The sequence below is a fragment of the Oncorhynchus nerka genome, linkage group LG22 (genome assembly GCF_034236695.1).
Source record: "Oncorhynchus nerka isolate Pitt River linkage group LG22, Oner_Uvic_2.0, whole genome shotgun sequence".
NCBI classification, from domain to species: domain Eukaryota; kingdom Metazoa; phylum Chordata; class Actinopteri; order Salmoniformes; family Salmonidae; genus Oncorhynchus; species Oncorhynchus nerka.
The window spans coordinates 11,755,297-11,768,862 of NC_088417.1; the positions used below are offsets into that span (position 1 = coordinate 11,755,297).

A 13,566-nucleotide genomic window follows, 5' to 3' on the forward strand; every position below is an offset into this window, starting at 1 on the left:
TTAGATCTATAAATATAACTATAAGAAATCTAAGATGTGTCAAATTATATCCAACTCAGGGCTCCAGCTATGCATTTGGTTTGCTAACTTAGGCCGTCATTGTAAATAAGAGTGTGTTCTCAACTGACTTGCCTAGTTAAATAAATGTTTAAAATATATATATATATATATATAATAATAATAATAATCTGGCTAGCTAAGTGGCCAGATGTCAAGATCAAGTTTCTTGGTTACAGCGGAGACATTCAATCCCCTCCTGGACCAAGATCCCTGTTGCCAAAATTATTTGACGGTTTGAAAATCTGCCCTACCATAGAAAACACACATCTATCAACACCTCCTAGCATAATTCCATTAAAAAAAGAAGTTTAGCAGCCAAGGAACAATCATGTAATTTATGGTTTAAAAATGACATTTTTCCAGAACTTGACATACATATTCCATGTGCTTATGCCAGAAAATTGTGATTTTGAAGGGCTGTGAAAAGGCCACGTTGTTAATCACACTTTGTCATTTGTGATCTGGAAACTGTTGACTTTTGTCCTCAGAAGTCCTCTGTTAGTGCCAACGACTAAGTACCGCATCAATCAAATTCAACAACTTAATTTCAAGCAGACAAGACACACACCGAGGATCGAAAGTGAGAGAATTTGGCCAGATCCTTCTTCATGTCGCATTACATGATGCTGAGGTGTCCGATGTCCTTGGTATGCTCTTCGTCCACCTCCTCCTCCTCCCAGTCCTCCTTCTGTCTGTCTATGGTCACCTGCAACTGGGTGCTCTAAGGTGCACAACATGCAAGGATCTGGGTCAGGCTCGAAGACAACAAAAAAATCTGAACTAGACAAAAATGAAATTGGAAATGAAAACACTCTTGTTGGGGAGATTTGGGTGGTACTCAGTTTCAAACAGCTATCTCCTGTTTAGTGCCAAATGATCCGCCCCTGGGCCCGGTTTCCCAAAAGCATCTTAAAAAAAGTTCATTGTTAGAACCTTTGTAGGAGCATCGGTAAATCCCCGAGTTGTTTCCCAAAACCATTAGAACTAAAGTTGCACTTGAAAACAATCTTTATTTACTAACTGCCTCAGACCACTCTTAGTGGAGAGCTAAGTGCATCGTTAGGTGCTTTTTTTCCCCTTCCACATAACTTTATACATAGGTCTCTGCTAAACACAGACTCAATATGTTTATCTGTCTCTCTGTAAACACCTATAAATTCAGAACAAAGTTGACTGCAAAGTTACCAAAGTCTTTGTATGTTACAGACAAGCAAAGGATAAAAATATGCTTCAAATGAAACTACATAAGCCTACACATTTCAATATTATTGACATCTATTTCTTGTTCAATCAATTGAGTTCTATTTGGCTAATTGTAGGCTACTGTTGGTAATTTTTGCCTAAATATATTTAATGATGTGTAACAACATGTAAGCAATGATGTGTAGGCTGGGCATAAGCATTAGGTTAATAAGCCACCTTAATATTTGCAGCCATAGCCTATAGGTGATCCTTCGTCAGTATTGTGGAAGATTTGAATGGACCAAGCTGATCCTTGAGCAGCGCTGCCTTTCTTTCGATCCTATCAGTAATGACACCTGCTCCAACGACAGACTTAGTGAAAGTTCTCCGTGCTTAGTGTTTTGGGAAACATTAAGCGACTTCTTTGGTTGTTCTACGATTCATTGTTCATACACTCGTAAGCCTAAATTGTCACAATCCATGCCTGTGAATGGTTAAATCACTATTGGTAATTCATGGGCTTTGAAGAGAGCCTGTGTCTTTACTTGGTCTGCCTATAGCTCCCTCTCCTGGATCCTCTGTGACGTGTGATTCCCATCCTCCACTGTAGAAAAACACAAGCAACAATGTTACATTCAACTACGTTCCAGCTTTATCAGTAAGGCACATTGAAATAATACAACGAAGTCAAGTCATTTGGAAAACATTACGATAGCATTCAATCAGTCCATATTACAACTGCAATGGTTAGCAATTGAAAAATACACTGGCTAGGTCTGGAAGGGGCGTACATCGTGTGAGGGCCTCACAGAGGTGCTTATGCATGTGCTCTGAACATTTGGGCAACGACTGCTCATTGGTCTCCACCACCATTTTGTTCAGGTTGTCCAGGAAACGGCTCTCTCTGAATCCAAGTTTTTCCTGAAAAAAAAGAAGAAAAAAAAAAGATCAAATTACAATTAATAAATTGGTCAAATCACATGTTATGGTGCAAGCTGAAAACTTACCTCAAATTCATAAAATAGCAGATCTCCCCTTGTACGACAGGCCTATGGTCTATTAGCCTGGACTGAATATCACCAACATCTAATGGGAGACACAAACCATCAACATGTCATGTTGAGTAATTGATCATGTCAGATCAGTGGAGGCTGGTGGGGGGAGTTATAGGAGGACGGGCTCATTGCAATGGCTGACATGGAATACATGGAATGGTTTCAAACATATGGAAACCTCCTATAGCTTCTCCTACCAGCCTCCTCTGTGTAAAGAAACAACTTTATTTTCTATTGTAGGAGGAGTAGGGCTAGCAGTCAACACTGTGGTCAATTCCATTTAAACTCAAGGAATTGTGTCTCCACCTTAGACAAAATAATTTAAATGTTCCACATATGTGTCATTGACAGTCAAATTAGAATTAAAATTCAATTTAACTCCTGAATTGAGAAAAAAATGGAAAACACACAAGGACACGGTGAGGCTGACTAACAGATCTGGGATCAGGTTAGAGGCTGCCTAACAGATCTGGGACCAGGTTAGAGGCTTCCTAACAGATCTGGGACCAGGTTAGAGGCTTCCTAACAGATCTGGGACCAGGTTAGAGGCTTCCTAACAGATCTGGGACCAGGTTAGAGGCTTCCTAACAGATCTGGGACCAGGTTAGAGGCTTCCTAACAGATCTGGGACCAGGTTAGAGGCTTCCTAACAGATCTGGGACCAGGTTAGAGGCTTCCTAAAAGATCTGGGACCAGGTTAGAGGATTCCTAACAGATCTGGGACCAGGTTCGTACAGATCTGGGACTAGGTTAGAGGCTTCCTAACAGATCTCGTACCAGGTTAGAGGCTTCCTAGCAGATCTGGGACAAGGTTAGAGGCTTCCTAACAGATCTGGGACCAGGTTAGAGGCTTCCTAACAGATCTGGGACCAGGTTAGAGGCTTCCTAACAGATCTGGGACCAGGTTAGAGGCTTCCTAACAGATCTGGGACCAGGTTAGAGGCTTCCTAACAGATCTGGGACCAGGTTCGTACAGATCTGGGACTAGGTTAGAGGCTTCCTAACAGATCTGGGACCAGGTTAGAGGCTTCCTAACAGATCTGGGACCATGTTAGAGGCTGCCTAACAGATCTGGGACCAGGTTAGAGGCCGTCTAACACATCTGGGACAATGTTAGAGGCTGCCTAACAGACCTGGGACCAGGTTCGTACAGATCTGGGACTAGGTTAGAGGCTTCCTAACAGATCTGGGACCAGGTTAGAGGCTGCCTAACATATCTGGGACCAGGTTAGACGCTTCCTAACAGATCTGGGACCAGGTTAGAGGCTTCCTAACAGATCTGGGACCAGGGTAGAGGCTTCCTAACAGATCTGGGACCAGGGTAGAGGCTGCCCAACAGATCTGGGACCAGGGTAGAGGCTGCCCAACAGATCTGGGACGCCTGGGTTGCAAACACATGTATGCACTCACTACTGTAAGTTGCTCTGGATAAGAGCGTCTGCTAAAATGACTAAAATGTTGTACATACATGGAGTGAAATGTTAGCTAGCTAAAAAGACTGGCACCCAGACTAAGAGAATGGCAGTATGCGTACATTCTGCAACATATTACTCTTTCGAGTTATGTAGGTTAGCCAGCTAAGTTAAATGCGATTTATGGTAACTGCAACATTATAATGAACTCACCTATGGCTAGCTTGTCCATAGTCACGCGTTAAAACACACACATCCCGACAACACTTGAAATAACGTTACTTTGTTTAGAATTGAGTAAGCTAGCTGGCTTTAGCAACCTCTTTTCGCTATAGCCTAGCTTTAGAAGATATAAATGCTTAGTAGATATTTACATGCAAGTTATCAAACGTAAATGTGAATATATTTTTGGTTATTCTAACAAAAACCTAAACTGTAATTGTAGTCAGTTGATTTGATGTCAGCTGATGTAAATATTCACATTACTTCCGGGTACGAGGACTTGGATCAAACCAAATCTCCCAAAACGGGGCGCACACTTAGAGGCCTACCAATGCAAATTCTAAGGTACCAGTAGGTACAGTTCCATAGCAACAATCATCACTTTTGTGAATGTATACTATGGGTGTAGCCTACACATTTAGCAGCACATTTCCATCTTCAATGGTTTAGTATTTAATCTCTTTCAATTCAATTCAAAGTGCTTTATTGGCATGGGAAACATATGGTAGCATTGCCAAAGCAAGTGAAATAGATAATAAACAAAAGTTAAATAAACAATCAAATTAACAGTAGACATTACACTCACAGAAGTTTCAAATGGCATATTATGGCTATGCACAGTGTTATAATGATGTGCAAATTCCTCTCTCTCTCTGTGTGTGTCTGTGTGTATGACAAGGCATTTAAACAGGTTATTGTTATTGACGAAATGCCATTTATTTCAGGGTGTAAATCTCAATGCAATGATAATGATGGAGGACAGGAGGTCTTGCATGAGTTAGGACTGCAGATGTCAGTCTTGTTCTATGGTGTGGCTTTATCAGTGAGTTCCCCACAGCCACATAAAGTCTAACAATGAGGATGAGGCTGATGGGTCACCTCTGCATAGCCTATAATACAATAAATTGAAGTGTCTCATAACAGAGTGATAGTCCATTTACATCTATAGAATTCCCGCACCCCATTCAGGCCGACGACAGTGGTAATTAGAAGGATTGGCCATCCATTTTGAGGGATTTCATCATGTGATACCTTATTGTGTGTATCTGCCATGGATTTAGAATTGAAACATTATGCTGTGTGTACAATGTCGGCCATAGCAGGAAATAGTAGATATTTGAATATGACTTTGAAAGTGAGATTATACACTACACGCCCCATCTCCTTGATTTTGTGCAATAGTACATTCAATCAGTAAATGAAGTACTATAATATTATGGGCCACTGTATCCCACCAAGACTACCAGGTTTTATTTTTATTTAACCATTATTTTACCAGGTAAGTTGACAGAACACATTCTCATTTACAGCAACGACCTGGGGAATAGTTACAGGGGAGAGGAAGGGGGATGAATGAGCCGAAGACAAGTACAAAGTACAGTACGTGTACAGACGTACCAGTAGCCTAGATGATTTAGTGGGCTCATTCTTCAAAAGTCATGCACATATAATATACAGAGAAGAAGTTTGAGAGTATCACTTGATGTTATGCTAATTCTAGCGAGGAGAGGAAGACTTGTTTTACTGAAGAAAAAGTCTGTTCACATAATTTGCCACTAGGTGGAAACAAGTGCCAGTTTTTATAATTGCCAGTCTGGTTAATGAGACACTGCTTAGTAAATGAATTTAGTATCTAAGTCTAAATGTAAATATATCACCTCCACTCAGTGTGGAGCATATTTAGAGACGAGGACTCCTGGCAAGACCACGTTAAGAATGGGGTTGTTATGTTCAGACTTCCAACATTTGTTCTGAAAGAAGTGGCCGTCATTTACTCACAATTGTCACTTCCACATGAAAGAGAGTCTTCAGACATGCTCTAATTCCAGGCCTAGCTAAATAGTTGTTAGCCTATCCGCACCATTGATTTTGATCTGAGGCTACTAGATATTGCAGTCATGAGCAGTTCTTGTGGCAATTGATTAACTGCCATCGGTGCTCCGGGGCCCCATTGGAAAAAGAGTGTGTTTAGTCAACTTTGACGTTAGTGAAAATAAGTTGGGGTGCTTTTAAATTGATTGCCTAGAAACAAGGTCAGATGAACATGAAATAATGACAAGACAACACGTACACACTACACAGTATGACAATGACATAATCAATATTCCCTTCAGGTGCAGCTGTGCAGGCAAATAATATTTATGATGGATCAAATATTTTGTTAAAGACTAAAAATACCTATGCATAATAGGCTGCAATGTAATGTATTATAGATACATTGTAGTACACTCACAGAATTTGAGAGTTCAAGAGTATAACATGATTATTGTGATGGTAAAAATGTAATTACACATCAACAGCCATGATATATATATATATGTATAAAAACTGCCAATGCCAATTTGCTCAATAAAGCATATACCCACATTATTAATTTACAGTTGTTGAATTATATATACCTTATTTTTCACTGGTACACTTGTAATGAAATATATTTTTTAAATTAATTCTACTTTCATTGACTTTATGTAAAAGGATGAATAGGATGTCGTTTTTTTCTTATAGTTGAAAGTGAATTAATTACACCTAAAGAAATGTGGCCTACATATTGAGAATGAGGACCGCAAACTGAACTGAAGCCACAAAAAACTACCCGAACTGAATGGCCCGTCATTGCGCGATTCTCCCGTATATCCATTGCAGCAAAGAGGTAGACGTTAAAGTAGTCGGAGAACGAAGCCATCATCGCCATAACAACGATGACACCGTCTTTGCCCATTACTATCTGCCAGGGTTGTGTTCCCAGGTTCCAGTTAGGTTCACATGCGATAGTCCCTTGCATGAGCCATGTCATGTGTTTAGACTCATATGTCTCACAGGTCTATTAAGTGAATACGGTCTCTTCGTTGCACACCCGTTCTGAAATAGAATAGCTTTTCAAAGCCAAATAACACAGTGTTGAATTATTATTATTTTTTTTAAAGAAAGTTAAATATAAAAAAGTTTCCCGAAATATTTACAGAATAAATAACATCTACAATATTTCTGAATAAAAGGTGTAAAAAATGTTCAATACTTTAACAATGTGCTTAACATGAAATGTTTTATAAGAAATTCCTACACAATTTCAAATGTGTAGTCATATTTAACTGTACATTAATTAAATTAACTACAGGTGGCAGGTTACAGTCAGATGTACATGTCATTTATTTCTCTTTATAAACCGGGTTTGAGCTCTGAATACTGATGGGCTGATTACGTTGGTAAACAGTTTATAATAGCAATAAGGCACCTCGGGGGTTTGCGGTATATGGCCAATATACCACGGTCGAAGGGCTGTATCCAGGCACTCCACTTTGTGTCATGCATAAGAACATCCATAAACCGTGGTATATTGGCCATATACCACACACCCTCCTGCCTTATTGCGTAAGTATTTCCCTCCATAGCATATAGCTTTGTTCTCATAGACCTCCACACACAGCATGTGAAACCACAGGCTTGCTCTTCACTTGCTCAGACTGCAGTAACTTGGCTGAGGTCCTGGAGCATTGAGTCCTTAGACAAACGGTGAGTGTTCTGTGGGAGGTCTGTACGAGTGGTTTACAAAACATACCCATCGGGCCTGTTAGCATGGTGATGGCTTAGAAAACACAGCTCTTTTTTTCTCCCCCTCCACACAGCCCCTAACGACGGTGCTGCTCACATTACCCAATGGGTTTAATTATGTTGCATTACATTGCTCTCTCCCGCTCACTCCTCCTCTCTTTCTCTCTCTGGCTCTGGTCATGATCTCTGGGCCCTTGGAGAAGGCCAGAGGGACGATGGTGCTTGGCGTTCACAGCATGCTGAGCGCCACTGACTGTGGCTCTAAACAGGTGGGGGGCAGAGGGGGTGGATGGGGAGGATTACTCACTGCCTAGGCCCCTAGGCGGCCCCCCTTCCGTACACCCACCTGCCCCCCTCTTCCCCTCTCTTCCTCAGCCAGTCAGCCAGCTCACTGCAGCTCCCTGGGCACTGAACAGGTCAGTCGTCCTGGTGCCACTCTATCCTGGAGGCTGTTCCAGAGCTGCCCACCACAACTCTGCCAGGGAGAGAGAGAGAGAGAGAGAGAGAGAGAGAGAGAGAGAGAGAGAGAGAGAGAGACCCCAGGAAATAACTGGAGCCCCGGTAATAGTGGCACCTCACGAGGCACGGTGGAGTATGACGCTGCCCTGTTGTCACATCCTCCCATGGCCGAGGAAGCAAGGGGCCGAGCGGTGGAAGGAAGCAGCAAGAAGCAGCAGCAGACACGTAGCTCAGCCTGAAAATCAACATATGTAGTCATCATGTGCTTTTTGGGAAAAAATATTTTTTCTCCGCCAAGCAACCTTGTCAGCCGCATCTTGCGATATGTAAACTGCCTTTCCTTGGAGTGGAATGATTGTGTCGTTTACGATTAGCGTTCTCAGCGGGCCCCGGTTTGGTGCTGTCCCCGAGATTAACGGGCCGTTGTGCTATCACTTCTCCCATAGGGACGTCCGCTGTAACGATAATCCAACCAAAGGATTGCCTCATCCGAATGGCGCGGTGTCCAAGTCAACTGCCGGCAACAGGCATGGAGAGGCCCAAACCTGTTGAGGCAGACCCTCCCGCACCACGATGGCAATCAAAGTGACAGCCACGGGAGAGAAAGTGGGGACATTTTCTTTGTGTGAGCGAAATAAGTCCCCCCTCTTCCCTCTGAAACCCCGCACCCCCTCTTCTCCCTCTTTACCATGTCGTCGGAGGAGCGAGGGCTGCGCGCGGTCTTGAAGGATGGGAAGTTTTTTGTGGGGCCGTGATTTTCGACGTTGGACAGAGGGGGCGCCCGGGGGGCGGTTGTATTTGGAGAGGTGCCTCGTCAGATTAGATGCATGCTGGCTGGGTTTGATGGCCAACCTGGACAGACAAGCCCTGCTAGGCACAGACTGCTCAGGCACATGATGTCAGGAGGACACAAAATTATCAACCGCGAGACCAAGGAGACAGATGACACCCAGCAGGAAGGGAGAGCCAAATCTGTAAGCATCCACAATCCAGCTGGCTAGCCCTAGGGTACCTGTCTCTCTGAAGTGGAATCTGCATCATCCCATGAGCTGTCAAATTAGCTCACAGGATTGGAAATGCTGAAAAGATTTGGTCCCTCCTAGTGAGGAGGGGTTAATATAAAATGTTATTAATTAATCGTTGCTTCCTGTCCTGAGAAGAAACAAAAACAGAAGTATGTAGAGAACAACAGAAGTATGTAAGTATGTAGAGAACAACAGAAGTATGTAAAGAACAACACAAGTATGTAAGTATGTAGAGAACAACAGAAGTATGTAAGTATGTAGGGAACAACAGAAGTATGTAGAGAACAACATAAGTATGTAAGTATGTAGAGAACAACAGAAGTATGTAAGTATGTAGAGAACAACAGAAGTATGTGGAGAACAACAGAAGTATGTAAAGAACAACAGAAGTATGTAAGTATGTAGGGAACAACAGAAGTATGTAGAGAACAACATAAGTATGTAAGTATGTAGAGAACAACAGAAGTATGTGGAGAACAACAGAAGTATGTAGAGAACAACATAAGTATGTAGAGAACAACAGAAGTATGTAGGGAACAACAGAAGTATGTAGGGAACAACAGAAGCAGGTAGGGAACAACATAAGTATGTAGGGCGAACACAGAATGGGCATCAACACTGTCACATGACCCGAGTGGCTGGATGGGTGAGGTCAAATGACCTGACCTTGATCTCATTGCAGGAAGTCTTCCTCCAATTTTATTTTCAAAGTTGAATCTACATAAAGTTCTTCATACATGAGTTGTCATGCAGTCTCACACACACACACACACACACACACACACACACACACACACACACACACACACACACACACAGATTGACATATACAATGCCAGGGGCAAGTTTACGATTACTGCCAGTATTAAGCAGTCTCTTAGGAGAGACGTACTGTGTTTGTGGAAAAATACATTTCCAACAAGCCTTTCCCCTCCCTTGTCCTCATTCTAAGGGAAAGTCAGAAAATGTTCAACATTATTTTATTGTTAAACATGATTTAATTTACATCTAAACAAAATTGTATTTATTATTCAGAAATAATATGAGACAAAGGATTTATGGTGACATTTTATTTTAATCAAATGTAGGTCTTGAAAGGAGTTAAAATAGATGAATTATAACTGTTTGCTTCTACTGTACACAGTAGTTGCATTTGAATGGGGGAAAATCCACATGAGATGTTAGTGCTACAGAAGCGAGATGTTACAAATTCAAGTACAGACTATTAATTGCAACATCATTTTATTTGTATTTTCAAAGATCTCAACTGTAAGAGTAAATAATATTAGAATAACAGTAATGTAAAAAAAATACAGTACACATTAGCCAGCAAAACATCTCTATCAAAGACATACACATTGCCAGCAAAACATCTCTATCAAAGACATACACATTGCCAGCCCAATGTCCGCAACGGGTCGTCTTTGGACAGGGAGACATGTTCGTACAGTAGACCCCTCAGAGGGGGACAAGTGACTGCAGTCCCTGTGTGTGACGTGACCCCCTTCGGAGAGGCACGTCCTGCCCGGGAGAGACGGGGGAGGGGGGGGCATGAGATGGGACCTGACAGGAGTTTAGTGCTGGTGTCCGCCATGGTGGGGGACGGCGGCCTCCTTGAGGGAGATGCTGTCGTCCGTCCGTCCCAGAGTTGTTGCTCTCTTTCACTTTCGTGCCTCTTCCCTCTCTCTCCATCTGCATCTTGAGGTCTGTGAGGTAGGAAGGAAGGACGGGAGCCCTCAGGTCAGGAGAAGCTCTGTGGTTGTCCAGGTCTTTGTTGCCCGCTACTCCATGTTGTCTTGTAGCTTACATTCAGAAACCCTTCAGCAATGACAGTGGGAGGCAAAGAGCAGCGATAGCGCCCCCTGCCTGATGCCTGTGCAGTCGTGTGTACCCCGGTAGGAGTGTATCCTTACGCCTGTGTGTGTGTGTGCAAACAACGTGTGTGTGGGTATCAATTTGAATGCGTGTGAGTGGGTGTGTGTGTATAAGGATGGACGCAGGCCAGGTTTCTCCCCGAGGGAGGAGTGGGAGCAGTAGCTCCAGTTATTAATCCTGCTGGCTGCGGGAGAGGTGTCACTGAGCGGACCAGGGGGCTACGAGCCACGAGGCATTCTGCTAACGTCTCTCCCTCTCTCATCTCCTCTCTCTCTCTCTCCTCTCTGTGTCCCTTGAGGTGATCGCCAACTGTCTTTGACTAAACTTCCGCCATCCTCACAGCTGACATATTCTATGAAAGGGGCTGAAAGGGAGATATTATGAGCGTATTATGAGCGTAATGAAGGGTTCTAGGGCAAAGACTATCATACTGTGTCACCATAAAAAGAACCAACCCCCCCCAAAAAAAATTGAAGACAAATCCACAATGTTTAACTAGGGAGAATGAATTTGGATTCCCACATAGACCCAGGGAGTTTTTATGAGTCACGAGTCTTTGGAATTATCCACATTAATACTGCCAAGAATATCAATCCATAATATACAGCATTAACTGTGCACCATGAAATTGATCGTGGCTTTTCTGACTAGAGATTTCAATGAATAGAAGTTCTCATCAGATTGGTTTTGATTTATCCTCTAACATTGCTCAGGTATTATGTCAGCATTGTTGAAACGTCCTTAAAAATACTCTTCTCCAGATGATACCGAATCCATTGAAAACTAGGTGCCTCGTACACCTGCCTTGCTGAAGATCCATATCATTGACAATGCAGTGCCGTAACTCCCTGTGAAATTACATTATGGCAAATAACACACCCCATTAGGCACAGGAATCATTCACTAGTGTGTATAGCCTGGCCATCACATAGCCTGGCCATCACAAAAGCACCCACTACATATCTTAAGAATAAATGGCTGCAGAGCGCAGCATGACAGTTGTGAAAGTCACAAGGGTAGTCCGCAAGGGCTGTAAAGAAGGCTGTCCCTGGGACGACCGGGGATGGTGGTGGGCGGCGGTAGAGTGAGTCCCAGAGGAGCACACTGGGCCTATTCTTATACCATCATCTCCATGGCCGTGTAACTGCAACCATCATCCATCCAGCCCATCAACAGCATCTTTGATAGCTTTACCAATCCGCCGCTGCCCTCTGGGTTTATGGCGCCCAGTTCAAAGCGTGTGGGGAAAACACGAGATAAGAAGGGGGCCTCGTTGAGCCCCCTCGACCCCCGCTTTTGTCCTGTCTCGCTCACAAATGTCGATTTCACGCAGGCTTCTACCATATATGTTTTGAAAGGAGCCCGGGATCAGCTGTGTGATTGACTGAGGAGCTACCCCCCCCCAGAAACACACACATCCGTAGCAGTAGCTCATTGCCAGGATCCTGGATGTCTGTATTACATCATGTCATGTTTCCAAGAGGGACACATCTTCAGGACGTCGTACCTCTTGGTGTCCCCCCGTCCTGTATGTCCCCTGGGGTTGTTGTCGGGTGTGGCAACGTGAACCAATCCCTAGTCGAGGCTCAAGGACAGTATCCTTAGATCCTAGGACTTCAAGAGCGTCTTTAGTAAGGAATGCACCATAGGCTCTCTGAATAGATGTGCCCCACTCACTCTGTAATTTGGCAGTTGCAATCATTTGTCTTTCCTTCATCCACGGCTGCTTGACACAAAGCACTCGAGACTAGTTCATACACTGAGGGGCGGCCCTACAGACACAGATTAAGCCTGTTTCTGGTCTAAGCATGCAACAGCCCCTAATACTAACTAGAACCATTAACTGACCTCCTGAAGCAGCCTGTTAACTACGGGACCAACTAAAAATCCACCAAAGATCACAATGACACATTTGTTTTTAAAGAGAGGATGGAAAAATTGGGCCTAACCCTTCACATCGGTGACTTGAATCGCTAAGACTAAGACTGCAAGAATCAAAGAGCCATCCCATGACATGAGTTTGATGTTCAGCAGAGCAGGCTCACTGAGGGGAAAGACTGAGACGTGTGTGTGTGTGTGTGTGTGGGGGGGTGAGCAGTGCGGTTGGGTGAGTGAGTGGGTGTCCCCTGTACCAGATTGCAGCTTCATGCCCCCAGTCCAGAATCAAGCCAGTGAGCGGTGAAGCACACACACACGCACACACAACCACACACACACAGCCACACACACACACACACACACACACACACACACACACACACACACACAACCACACACACTGGCACAGCCAGGCACGAGTAAAAGGTGCACTTCTGCTTCATCATCATGTCCTGTCAAGGTTCATCCATTAACGCCACCCCGGCTGGCTCCCCTTGTGCCCGGGCTCTGCCATTTTGCCATGCTCAGTGAGGTGGACACTGGGAACTGTCTATTGGTTTGGCTTCAATGATACAGTCAGTCCAGAGGTCAAATATGCAAAAGTACTGTCATTGCATCGTGTGGCTTTGGGTAAAAAGTGGAAATGCAAACTTGGAATGGAAGATAAACACATACTATTACTGTAAACTCACCTCCTCTTTCATACATACATGTATTTAGAATAGAGGTTAGTTAGGTAACACATACAGTTAATCATATCAAACCTTGTGTTGTTTTTCTGTACCAGGGGGGTGTTTTGCATTAAAGAAATGTGACAAGAGAAGGAGGGAAACAGTGCTGGGAGAAGAG

General features: G+C 43.5%; 1 long non-coding RNA gene across 2 annotated transcripts; it reads right to left on the reverse strand.

Annotated features, from left to right (window-relative positions):
* Positions 1 to 381: 381 nt before the first annotated feature.
* Positions 382 to 4,200, reverse strand: LOC115104542 (uncharacterized). Of its 2 annotated transcripts, XR_003859767.2 has the most exons (5): positions 3,923 to 4,200; positions 2,250 to 2,328; positions 2,034 to 2,163; positions 1,480 to 1,846; positions 382 to 781 (listed from the first exon to the last, which is right to left on the reverse strand). It is a non-coding gene; the product is annotated as an uncharacterized LOC115104542 (long non-coding RNA). The 2 variants fall into 2 exon arrangements; XR_003859766.2 differs by having other exon boundaries at positions 382 to 1,846; positions 3,923 to 4,196.
* Between the last annotated feature and the right edge of the window lie 9,366 nt (positions 4,201 to 13,566).